This window comes from Thermobia domestica, chromosome 18 (genome assembly GCF_964235325.1).
Source record: "Thermobia domestica chromosome 18, izTheDome1.hap1.1, whole genome shotgun sequence".
Classification (NCBI taxonomy): Eukaryota; Metazoa; Arthropoda; class Insecta; order Zygentoma; family Lepismatidae; genus Thermobia; species Thermobia domestica.
The window spans coordinates 51,450,398-51,461,204 of NC_137471.1; the positions used below are offsets into that span (position 1 = coordinate 51,450,398).

At 35.0% G+C, this 10,807-nt stretch overlaps 1 protein-coding gene across 3 annotated transcripts in view; it reads right to left on the bottom strand.

The window, feature by feature from the left end:
* LOC145676051 (uncharacterized) overlaps nucleotides 1-10,807 on the bottom strand; it is a 554,345-nt gene that overhangs the window by 427,079 nt on the left and 116,459 nt on the right. For 2 of the 3 annotated variants that reach the window (XM_081746905.1, XM_081746907.1), the window contains exon 3: nucleotides 10,139-10,229. The exons of the other annotated variant lie outside the window; for it this stretch is intronic. The gene's annotated coding sequence lies outside the window, so the exon portion shown is untranslated. The remainder of the gene's footprint in view (nucleotides 1-10,138; nucleotides 10,230-10,807) is intronic. 3 annotated transcript variants of the gene reach the window in all.

Here is a 10,807-nt window from a genome sequence, read left to right on the forward strand (position 1 = left end):
AAAATTCTGAGGACGACCATGGTAATAACATTAACAATTTTTTGTCACTTGATAGTGAGGCAATTGCAGCTCAGTAAGTAGTGTTTCTTTATGATCAAAAATATAAAGTAACCTGGCATTAGCAAAAGCTTGGGAGCATAGGCTATTTTCATTATAAATAAAGAAAGACACGAACAAACGTAAAGAGAGAAACAGTGTTGGAAATATGTAATTCTCAATCTAAAATTGTAAAATTTCTTCAATTACACCAGCCGTTTGGGCTTCACGCTGGTAATGCGCTCGATGTTAACTGTAAATGCGACGTTATGGTTCAGCAGTCACCAATTTCTTCTGTCTTATGTCTAACATTTTGATTTTGTCATAATTAAGTATCAAGAGTGACTCCGTAATTTTAAGAATACATACAGCATTTGAAACAAACCTTCAAAGAAGTATAAACAAACATTACAAGTCCTTTAATGTTCTTTTAAACAAAATGAATGTGGATGATACTTTTTAATTGACTAAGGAGTTAGTTTACAAACCAAACTACTTTATATATGTAACCCCTCTCTGTTCGCTGTCTCGAACATTAAAAAAAAAAAAGTCTCAAAAATACTTGATGTATCAGCATCGATTTTGGCCATTATATAAGAGTCAAAAGTGTAGCATTGAGTTTGTTCATGGAGGTGATCATTCACTAAAAGTAGTAGAAATTAAACATTTCCGGTTTCAGCATTACTCACTATGGAGCAAAAACGGTACTAAAGAGTGCCCCATAAAGAACGCCACTTTTGAAATGCCCGCCATTTCTGTTCTAGTAAGTTGGCAGCACTGAACGTTACACGAAATTCATCTGGTGTCCTTGTGGTTAGTAGTCACAGAGCGCCAGATAGCGCATGATCGTCATGTGTTTTCTGTACGGGTAGAAATGGATCGCTTTACGACGGAACGGCATGTTGTCATACTAAAAATTTATTACAAAAGTGGTGAATATTATGCAGCGACTGATTAATGTTTTGCGATGACAATCACGCGCTATTGCCAGCGCTTCATGACTACTAACCACAAAGACAACAGATGAAAATCGTGTAACGTTCAGTGCTGCCAACTTACTGGAACAGAAATGGCGCGCATTTCAAAAGTTGTGTTCTTTTATGTTTTAGATAGCGAGAAATGGTTTCGTGCAATCGATTAAGCTTTCCCAAAAATAAATTTCGGCTCCATTTCAAAGTCTCTATTAAGGCCGAAAGTGATAGAAACCCAGTTGTCAATTTCAATATTGATCTACATAGAACAAGAAAACGAAAAAAGATAGTGGGAACTCATGGAATTGACTCGGCATTTAACAACAGGTACACTCATGTATAGCCCCCATAAGCTCCCCCTTAATCCGGCCCTGGTCACCATAGATATTCAGCGGTTATTGGTTGATTATTTGCCGCGAACTGAGAAGCTTCCATACACCACAATCTTTAGCTAATCTTGTCGTCTTTAAATTCGATTTTTCAGTTTTAATATTGCTCATCAACTGTAAACTCTTGCACACAGTTCTTCTTTCTTTTTCCTGCCATCATACCTTCTAGCATGTATCTCATGATGCAGTTCCTTCTCAGCCAATATCCTGGCCAGTTTCCATTCGTCTGCTAAATTACATCTAAAACTGATCTCTTTTTCCCTCTACTACTAACATTTCATAATTTGTTTTTCCATTCCACCTAGCTAAATTTTTCTCTACATTCACATTTCGAAAACCTCGTCTTTTTTGTCTTTTTTAATACTCCACACAAAACATTTTATTAATCTCTTCTTTAACTGTTTATTCAAGAACCCACAATACGGTATATACTTTGTCTTTGTTAAGTACGTCTTTCGCCATTCATATCGTTGACTTTATATTACGTCCGCATTTCATGATCTTATTAATAAAACTAACTACTCACGTACCGAAAACTAGACACCGGAGTCAATTATCTAAAAAGATTTGTTATGATATATATTAATTCTTTCAAAATTGTTTCAAATTTATTACCACTATTAGTTTAATAACAACTTTTAATCTTCAGATGCAAAGGGCATGTTATATATAGGATGCCAGACGTGGGTTACCGTACATCTTACAAGGAAGATAACAGCCTCATTCATGGAACAAGCCACTAAGAAGATGACAATAACTGTGGTCCTATGACATAGACACAGAGTACACAAAGAACACGCAATTTATAGACTTAAGCAAAGTTTAGTTGCGTTCTCCAGGCGAGCTGAGCGGAAGCGTCTATCTCCGTTAGAGGCGCTCGAGATGGTCTTCGTGGCGTGGGTATCATATTCATAAAGTAAAAAGATGAGGCTTGCAGCTACGCTATCCTTGCTGACTAAGTGCCTTATAAATTAACACAGAATGAATTGGCTTCTCTTGAAGGTTTCTAGTCGACAATGTATGCACAAGAAGTAATTCTTTAACCGCTGAAACCACAATTTTCTTTCCATGTTCCCAAAGAGACAAGGACAGAGGTTTTTGGTTTTGCTGCAGAAGAAAATTTAGTTGGCTAAACCCGTTGGAACTCTTAAGAGATTTAAACATTTTTCACATTCTCACATTGCTTACGTGTAGTTTTTTTTTTTTTTTTTTTCTAAGTTAGAAACAGCTAAATTCCCTCGTGGCTATACGGTTAGCCGTGCGTCCCTTTTATGTGGAGACTTGTAGGGATGCGCACGAGACAAGATTTGAGGCTGTCTCGTCTCGAAAATGTGCTGTAAAAGTGGTCTTGACTCGAAAAATGTATTCCTCTCTATTGGAATAGCTGTGTCTCGACTCGAATTTTGTCAGGAAAAGTCTATCTCGACTCGTCTCGTCCCTAGAGACTTGGGTTTGATTCCTGCTGGAAGTTTCTGTACTTTGGCTTCCATGTATGTAAAAAAGCCTAATCACTGCGAAATTAAAATACCGCTAATTTTACAGTAACTATGTGATATCTTCAAATAGATTAAAGATAATCGAAATGTGGGACAAGAGCGTCCTAGACAATATTATTTTGCATGAGATACCGTTATCACGAGTCACCTAGTAGCTTTCCGCTTGCAGCCATTTAGAAACGCGAAAATAAATGCCGATTTTCTAAATGACTGGAAATCGAAAGCAGATAAGTGAATCACGATAACGATATCTCATGTAAAATAATATTATCTAGCGAGTTCTTGTTCCACTTTTCGATTATCTTTTATCTATTTGGAGATATCACATAATTACTAAAAAAAATAGCGTTGTTTTAATTTCGCCATGATGGGGCCCTTTTAAACTGTAGATCTATGTCTCATATACCCTCGGTGCTCACCGAGATGGTAAACTGTAAATTGTCCGAACAGTTAACTTTGACACTACCGTGGAATGGAGCATAATAGCTTAACAGTTATCTGCGGTACGAAAGACCTGGTTTAATCTTGTTCGATCTTAGATCGTTATGTGTTTGTGGAAGGCAACATCGTATCCGTTTTTCTTGCATTTTATTCTACTACTTTTATTTTACTAATTCTTGCATATCAGTCACTTGCATTAATCATCCGTTCTCTTTCAGCCTACAGACCATAAAGGAATAAAATTAAACTTTGATCTGGTTTCGTTGGAAGTAATCCGTAATTTTAGATATTTATGTAATACACAGTAGCTATACCCATTTCATGCTTTCAAATTCAGACAAAATAGACATATCTGATCTTCGTAATAGAGCTAATCAAATCACATAAAGGGGGCTGCGGTGGCTCAGTGGTAGAGCGTTCACCTCTGGTGCTTAGGGTCCCGGGTTCGATCCCAGCCCCCACCAAGTGAACCTTGTGGTGGACAAACACCGTGCTCGTGGGTTTTCTCGGGGTTCTCCCGTTTCCTCCCACTTTCTTCATTCCACTATTTCATTCATCACTCATCATCACCGTCTTCTTTAGCATAACCGGCATAAACGTGGGACGTAAAACTCAAAGATTTCATTTTCAAATCACATAAAACTTTGGTATCGGAAAAATCTTCTGCCACAGTGGCTCGTATATGACGCCACAAATATCAAGGAGGACCAAAAGCAAGGTTCTGGCCAATTATATCCCAAATATTTTCGACGGGTAACCAGAGACGGCTCTATAATGTAGTCACAAAGTCACGTGCCTTCCCAATTCGTACGAAGAAAAATATTTAAAAAGAAACAAACAGTTATGAATATTTATTCTCTTATTTTGATATAAGAGTATATAGAAAACTTCTCATAAGCGAATCCTCACATCGGGCATTTTCTAAACAAAGAAACCGAAATTTGGATATTATAGAAATTTATCCCCTTTTTGCTTTAGGAAAAGGGTTTTCGAAAACACTGAAATGCGTATTAAGTTGCTTCTATGAAGGAGTACAAGTATATTGTAATTAAACCATACACTAAGAATTAAAAATCATTATTTTTAATTATAAAAATTATAATCTCAATTCGGTAGGAGAAAATGGAACGAAGTTCGTTGTAATATTTTAACTTTTGGATACGTGCATAACATTAATTTTAAAAATCACAAGGACAGTATTTGTAATCAAGAAATTGTTGGAAGCAGAAGCAAAATAGTCAAGAGTAAATTTTTATATTGGTTTTTGGCAAAGTAAGAAAAAAAAGAAAAGAAAAAGAAAGAAAAAGAAAGAAAGAAAAGAAAAAGAAAAACAAGGACAATAGTCCATATAATATTTTATAGACACAAAGTTTACAACTAAAATACATTCTGGATCCTGCATCAAGCATCGAAATGAAAAATTCGTTAATAAATTACAAATATAGAAAGAGATCACTGTATGGTCAAATCTAAGCAGGACCTGCAATAAAATAAAGTATAACTAAAGAAAACTTTAACTGTCTATTTGCATGTGACACATTAGGAGGTCTCTAAAAGTGAAGGGCAAAAATTTAAATGTTCAACTGAAATTTCAGAACTATAATAATATAACTACAGAAACAAAAAAATTCCTTGACAAACGTTTACAACCAATACTCAGAAGTGTACAATAATTTCCTGTTTATTGATGTCCTTGACCTTCCCAACTCTCAGTTTTCTGTCTTATCAATCACCTTACAATCGAAGTTTTAACAATACACCTCTAAACTCACATTTTTGCATCAGTTCTACAGCAGTCATTATGGCTTGTAAATCACGGATTGTGCTTGATCTTAACAACCAGGATAAAGACAATTCATGCTATTGAACGAGAAATTGAATGTAAAGCAAATCATGAAGATGTTCAACGTCGATAAAACTCAGGTGTGCTCGATAAAACTCGATTCTAAAGGGAAAAAAAAACAGAAATTTGGAAACGGTGGGAAAGCTGTAATAATAAAAAAAAATTTAAAAAAATAAAAAAAGAGAAAAAACTTAGGAAAACTGAAACCAAGACATCAATGAAATAGTGTGGGAGTGGTTTGTTGATGTCAGACCCTAAAATCACAGCATATCGGGCCCTATATTACAGGAATACGCTAAAACGGTAGCTAAAAAACGGGTAAAACCGAATTCAAAGCATATAATTTTCGCAAAAGATATCAGATAGTTTTTAACGAATTTAGTGGTGAATCGTGTGATGTAAATAGTAAAACATTTGATAAATGAGTTGCTAAACTACCTTCCAAAATCGAAGGACATGAAATTGAATTGCATCTTTTTTTAAAAGGAAATGTCTATCTCCATTAAGCGGAAACCTGACTTCAACGGAAATTTTTGCGAGTCCCGCTCGATTCCGCTAAAAGACAGGCGTATAATAAAACCAAACGCGCCTCTATTTCAAAGTGACCAATAAACCAAAACGATATTATGGCCATATATAACACAAGGAACAAACCAATCATGTCCGAGTTCCGGTATAAACAGTACGTTATAATAAAATATTAAAATACAAATTGTTGCACCTTATTCTCGCTTATTTGACGACCGAAGGAGGATAATAGACTGTAAAAAGAATATAAGGTAAGTAAATTGATGCTGGTCTTCTTCAAAATATTCAACGCTTGATTCAACGTGTGTGTGTGTGTTTGTGTGTGTGTTTTTTTAAAAAAAAAGATTTCAAGTTAAAATTTCCACCACAATGCTTCTTTCTCGTCTCCTTCGTGCGCGGCGTGGATGCGTCCATCTAGCGTTATTTGTTTCCCAATGTAGTCCGAATTACGAATTTTCCCCAAAGTTTGTAGCATTATGCGGTGCAACGTCACGGAATGAATGTTCAACATCTTTTTTTTTCTTTCTTTTTTCTTTTTTTTTTTTTTAAGAATCCAACACACAGTATGAGTAACGTGAAATTTAGGAAAAGTCTTACTGACACTTTTGAAAATGTGACAAGTATTCGTTAAATAATGATGAATTGGGAAAAATTGTACCAACGTTACCGCCAAAGGGTCTGAAAATGTCAGTGTGGGACCAACGGGAAGATGAATGACAAAAAAGGAAGGAATTTGGTACAATTGTACCAAGTGTGGCAACATTGGGTGACGCTGACAATGGCACTTGCGCTAGAGAAACAAGCAGTTGTTGTCGTCAGCGCTCCCAGTCGTTAGCGTCAACTCAATGGGGGAATCCAGGTTAGCTAACCAGACCGTTAACGCGATCAACCGAAAATGTCCCCTAATTGCTTGCGATCGACAGTTTGGTGATCATTGTATTAGATGATATGTATTTGCGATTTCATTTCTGCGTCGGTTTCTCCCTCCATCCTCCTGTTTAAGGATGCGTCTTTTCATATATGACAGCACAAAAGAAAGAGAGAAACTAACGTAAGTTTCCAACTATTACCAAAGTGTATAATTAAATTAGAGGCAGAAAGTGTGATAAATTCTTGCCAAGTTCTGAACATAATATTTTGCAAAATATGTTGTAGGTGGCTTATAACTTATTAATCAAATTAAAAGGTTCTCTTTATGCTGTTCTAGATATAAATATTATAATTTAATTAGTTCAAGGAAACTCCTGCTAATCAATTTTTGAAAAGTATTCAAAGTAACCTTTTCTTTAAAGAAAAACATATTAATTCTAACTTTAATATTCATAAACAGGGAATATCTTCCTTTGCTGCTTACGTAATTCTCAGATAAATTAGATAAAGAGAAGAATTTCCAACATACGTATTCAAATTTACTCTTAAGTTTAGATTTATCAACGTTTATAACATCGTATGTTATAGGTAGGGACGAAACTTTTTCGCAACGAATTTTACATTTTATAGCATTAATTATCACAATTTTCGCATTTATGTCGCATTTATTTTTTAAATGTAGCATAAATTATTTTTTCTTAAAAAAATATGGAGCTTGTAAACAGTATATTTTTTTAGTAAGGTGTATATAATACAAAAATGAGGATATACCTTGATTAGGTGCACATTTTAAATAATGCATTCACTGAAATATAGAAATTAATGCAAAAATTTAAACACTTCCTCTAACCTCATCCTTAGTTAAAGGATAACATGCACCAAGACACTACCAACTCTTCTTTTAAGTTTGTTCTTCTGTCAGTAACAATCACGTTATACTTGGAAAAGAATCTCTCGGTATCAACACTCGAGATTGGCAACCATATTGAACGTAACGAGTTAACAGCAAATGACCTGTGGTTAACTTTCAACTTCCTTATCCTCACTGTTGAGAACTTCAATAATTTTACTTTAAAATTCAGCGTAAGCAACCAACAGATCATGAACATTTTCACCACAAAACACAGTCAAGGATTTAAAGAGCAGCTCAGTTATGTTGATGTCTACATCTTTATGAAGTGAAGTTTCTGGATCAAATAAGTCGCAGAACTTTTCGTAAACTCTCCATACAGAAGTGTCGTCACTTGCTTCCGTGTAATTTTGCAGTTTCATCAGTACTTTTCACACCAGGTTTTCAACTTTACTTCAACTTCAGCCTGGTGAGAAGAGAAGAACCACCCTTTTTAATTAATTTGGAATTAGCAGACACAAATTTTCCTGCTTGAGCTAACTCTAATTTAAGTTTTTCGTTTTCCAGATAACAAGGTGAACAATCATAAGGGTCCGGGCTGGCCTTAGTGACGCACAAAGAGGCGTTGAAAATCCCAGAAAATGACATCACGCCATGCAAGATTACGGATTTTATGGAGAACTTAATTTAGAGTTGTGCACGTTTTCGGCAAAATGCAACGATTTTTAACTTAAATAATATTGGAAATGCGTTTTTTTAATTATTAGCAATAATAAGCAAGAATTCCACTTTTTCGTTTTTATTCGGATTTATAGCAAGTAATGCAGAATTTCGCAAAAATTCGCGATAATATAAACGTGGTGTCTGGCTCCGAAACGAAACGTTTTAGGTTTCCTGAAACATACGCAATGTTTTAAAGTTTTGCACATATCGCATTAGGGAAAAGGTTTCGTCTCTAGTTCTAGGAAGTGGCGGTCTTGAGAAAGGTCACATCAGTAGAAAGTAAAATTTTATGTTTATAACCTAAGGGAAGAAAACTTATTAATCGTAAGGTATTAATATTTTGTGTAAAAATTGGTACATTGAAAAACAAATTAACTCTATGGCCTATGGAAGCCAGAGTTTCAATGGCGTATTTACGAAAGCTATCCATTAGGTTCTTCCTTAATCAACTGGATGCAATTTCTACTTTGTATTTCTATTTCCGCGAGATCCATTTTAATATTGAGCCTCCATCTGCGTCTAGGTCTTCCTAATGGTATTTTTTTCGAATAGGTTTCGAGTTAAAATTATGAAAGCGGTTCTACTTTCTTCCATTCTTGCCATACGATCGGTGCACCTGAAATTCCTAAACTTCATTATCCTAACAATGTTTGGTAAATAGTATAAATTACACCCTTCCTCGTTATGAAACATCCCGCCATTCCCCATTCCCGCCCCTCTTAGCTCCGAATATTTGATTTCAAATTCTTCGACGGAATTCTCGAAGACTAAAGAGTTTGGATTGTATAACGTCACTAGAGACCGAATGCTTAGGCATTAAAAACCTGGAAAATAGGCATGCAAATAGGCACTCAAAATTTTAAAAAGTAGGCAGTAAAATAGGCAGTAAAATAGGCACTAAAATAACTCGGAATAATAAAGATAAAACTCAATACATTTAAAAAAAATAAATTCAAGTCGTAGATAATGGTTAAAGTATATAGAAACATACCTGTTTGTTAATATCTTGTTTTACAGTATGTGCAAAAACAAAGCTAGACATGCATTCCATGTATATTTGGTAAATACATTCTCTACAGCACTTTATCACCCAACATAACAGTCCAAATATACTTTCAGTGCACACAGTAGTACAAAGTTTTACAGCACTTTGTCAGTACACATAGCAGTTCAAAGTTTTACTGCAATTTATTACTACAAACAGCATTTATATTTCTCCAAAGATGCAAAATCCTTTCTTGAAACACTAAATTATATATTTTTTTCTCCAATAAAGTCTTATTTTGAAGAAAATACAAAGACTAGGCAATATTAGCCACTAAAGCAATTATTTAGGCAGGAAGGGCGAAATAGGCAAAATAAAAATTGGCTCAAATTGAAAATATAACACCCTGATATAAACTTTAAAACGTTATTTTTTTTATCATATCTTTAATATTAAAGAATAGACATTTTGCCTAACATCCGGCCTCTAAACATCACGAATACCCCTGGTTTTTGGTAGACATACTAGATATTTAAAACTGCCTATTTTGTCGAAAGTATTACTTGATATTTTAATGTATCAACAGTTTGGAGTACTACGGTCACGCGAATCAACATGTACTTGGTTTTCTCCACATTTACTTCTAAACCCATGTTTCTGCAGACGATATACGAAATCTCTGCATATCTTTCTGGTGTTCTCATATCATTCTCTATTAGGTAGGTTGACATCAGCATAATCATAACCTGATGAGTACCATTCAGCTCCAACTCCTGGCTTGAGGTTGCCATATTCCTCCACCACAAATACAGAAATATGGAACGTTGGTTGTAAAAAGAAAGCGAAAGTACATTTCTAAATACACATGCAATATAAAATTCATTTTGGCATTTAAAAAGGATGTTAACTTTTCTAATAATTACCTGCTGATTTGGCACTTCTCATACCATCTATTTGTCTTACCTCATATAGTTATGAAATTCATTGCAAGTTTAAATGCACTCACCGCCGCAAAATCGATTCCACTGTTGTCATATCAAGTCTGTTTCTTTCCTTACTCCACTATTCGCTCATCAACGGAAATATGTGGTCTGTACCTAGGTATTAGAATTGAGGGTTTCAGAGCACAAAAGGGTTCAAGACTAATTATCAAAGCTATTATGAGAAGAGACAAAATTTGGACTCTCTGTTTAAATACATGAATAAGTGAACACTGTTGTTTTAAATTATATGGTTTATTTTCAATATTTAGACATGAATGTTTTAACACTAAAAGAAATTTCAAGTAAAGATAAAAAAATATGAAGTATGTCTAAAATGACCAAACGTGATAAGTCCTTTGCATACTCAGCGCCTCAATTATGTGTTGTAATACTGAATCTTTGTCAACGACGACTTTTATTCTGAGAAATCGCCACTACTCACTCGCTCACCCAAACGAGTCGTTTAGGTCTGACTCGTTCGCGAACAGAACTTCACTATTAAACAGTGTAATATTATAGTTCTTGTACACTGAGCCACAAAAGTATCTCTCCCCTAAGTGCTCTAATTCCATTACTTGGAGACCAGGTCATTTGCAGTTGTGAGAACGTCTAGACAGGTGCAACCCAACTTACACGTAACTTTTCTCGGCACTGACAGTAGTTGGTAGCTCTGATCTAGGTGTTTATGCAGG